At 39.6% G+C, this 2,593-nt stretch overlaps 1 long non-coding RNA gene across 1 annotated transcript; it reads left to right on the top strand.

Annotated features, from left to right (window-relative positions):
• The first annotated feature begins 273 nt into the window (after positions 1–273).
• Positions 274–2,393, top strand: LOC109705811. Its single transcript, XR_002214910.1, has 2 exons — positions 274–815; positions 2,153–2,393. It is a non-coding gene; the product is annotated as an uncharacterized LOC109705811 (long non-coding RNA).
• Positions 2,394–2,593: the final 200 nt, after the last annotated feature.

Raw genomic sequence — 2,593 nt, 5'->3', positions numbered from 1 at the left:
GACCGGACTCGGCGCGGACCGGGCTAAATCCGAATCGGCTCGCCCGACCCAATCCACTTGAAACGTGGCCTAATGGGCCAGGGCTTAGGAGTCCAATTACCCGTGGAGTGGTGTCAAATTCGTAATTACCCGTTGAAGCAAGGGCATTTACCGCCGCCAATCCGACACGGACACACTTGACACTCTCTCGGTCCCTCTTTCCTTTTGGCGTGGATTCAAAATACAACGACTCTTTTTGTAATCGGACGCCACATCGAAATTCAAATCCACTTTTGTTCCAAATTTCACGCCCGCCACGGCCCCTCTCTCTCTCTTTCATCATCGTCTCTTCCCAAATCACAAACGACGAGGTTTATGAATAGGAGCTTCTCTCTCTCTCTCCCACACCCGCCCTACTCGGCTCCTAAACCCTCTCATTTAGGGTTTTCTAGGGTTTCTTAGCTCCTGAGGTTTCCGTTGGGGGAATTGGAGCTCGTGATCTCTCTCTAGGGTGTTTAGGGCTTCTCTCCGCTTGCTCCTTTCCCCCTCTTTGGGGGATTCGAGCTCGAGAACTCTTCGGGTGGGGGTTAGGTTAGGGTTTGTTTCGTTTTGGGGGTGGCTCTGTGGAGGTTTCTTCTCGTCGGATGGAGGGGAGGCGGATCCCGATAAGCCCGCGGCCGTGTAGCGGGCGGAGGATCGTCGCGAGGAAGCGGCCACGGGTGGACGGGCTCGTGAACACCGTGAGGAAGCTCCAGAGGCGGGAGATCAGCTCCGCGAGAGATCGGGCGTTTAGCACGAGCAGCGCCCAGGAGAGGTTTCGCAACTTCCGGTTGCAGGTTGGTTGCGTTTTGAACCCCGAATTGGCCATCTTGTTGTATGAGAATCTTTTATTTGGATTATGGTGGATGTGCTGAGATGAGGATTTAATGTTTGTTATAGTGTTTAATGATAACTTCTGTTAGTTGAACGCTTGTGGTAAGGCGGTGTGGATCTTCGGATTGATAAAACAAGGGAATTAAGAATCTTGCAGATGTAAATTGTCTACAGAGGGTAGAGAGTGGGGGATAAAGTAACATAGAATCGAATAAAGATAGCATCTTGATAATCTAGAATAACCACAATTTCATAAAGTTCTTATGTTGTGCTTGTTTTATGGCATAGTCTATCGTAGGATTTCGATGAGTTTGTTGAAACTATGTCATGCACGGCTCAGTCTTTTCTTTTAATTGAACGAGGAGAGAATCATATTTGATGACATTAGAACTGCTTATCTGGTAAAATTATGTAGCTCTCTGTTATCAAATTTGAAAGCATTCTTGTGTTGAAACCGTCAGGCACTAACTGAAACAACAGGTCTATAGGGGATAAGAAATTTCATTTTCCTATTTTGTTATGTTTTGCTTGCTAAATGACTTCTTGTTTGGTAAAATATGAGTAATTCTCATGGCATTAAGGAGTTTATAGAGGATATAATACAGGCGTGAACTAAATACTGGACATTTTGATATGTCATATTCAGGCATTCATATATATACCATGTCCTTTTAGATTCTTTCTAAATGGTTTTAGATAGACATAGAAGTGAATATCTTAGCATTTCTAGATAACAGCTTGTACTCATGTTTTGATTGGAAGCAAAAATTTTAAACATTGAAGTTTTTTGTATTGAATGTTGGGTTCTTTTTCGTGACAAAATTTTAAAAAACACCGTGATCACAAAAGATAATATGAGAGTGTGATATTGCTTCTAGGAAGTCTAATTTTCGTTTTTTGTTAATATCTTTAAGTAGGGGATTGCAGAAGTGAGGAAGTAGGTTTAATCATGGTTTGTGGCCAATTCTTCATATTTCTTCTTTACTGTAAGTGTGAAATCTACTTCCTCATGCTTCTGCATTCCATTGTCTTTTTACTTTCCGTCACTGCGGCTTTCTTCTTTATTACATAATCATTTTTTCGTATCTGCTACTGTTATTTTGTTTCAGAAGTTTTCATTTTTACTTTAGTTTAGCTCTCAAACTGATAATATAAGGCCACCAGTTTTGTTATTTTGACTAGCGTAAATTCGATTCATGCTATACTATACATTTATGTTATTTTATCACTTAACGAGATGTATCCTATAATCTAGCAGATTTTTATTGTTGTGACTATGCTTTGTTGACTTATGTTCTAGGAATAGCAGGTCCACTACAAGGTCAGCCACAGTTATTCATCTCTCATTCTGCACAATTCATATAGGGTGGTGGTTCAAAGCGAGCAACTGGTTGAGAGGAGCTGCGTTATGAGCGACATTTTGTAGTTGAAACTCATGTATGAAATTTATTATTTTTTGGCTGGAATTCAAACAAGCATTTTGTTGTTGAAACTTATGTATGAAATTTATTTTTAATATTGAAACTGTAATTTATCGCAAATCATGATTGCTCTTTGATAATGAATGTTTTCTAATTTTAATTTATTGGAATATTTAATTGTGGATCAAGCGTTTTAATATATATTGCAATTGCCGCTATAAGTCTTATTTAGTAATTATTTAGTATACTTTTAGTGGCGATTATCATTAATTATAATGACATTTATAATTGTTGTTATTGGATAGGATTTAGCGGCATTT

Source organism: Ananas comosus, unplaced genomic scaffold (assembly GCF_001540865.1).
Source record: "Ananas comosus cultivar F153 unplaced genomic scaffold, ASM154086v1, whole genome shotgun sequence".
Classification (NCBI taxonomy): domain Eukaryota; kingdom Viridiplantae; phylum Streptophyta; class Magnoliopsida; order Poales; family Bromeliaceae; genus Ananas; species Ananas comosus.
The sequence above is the reverse complement of the archived record's forward strand: the minus strand, read 5'-3'. Positions and strand labels throughout refer to the sequence as shown.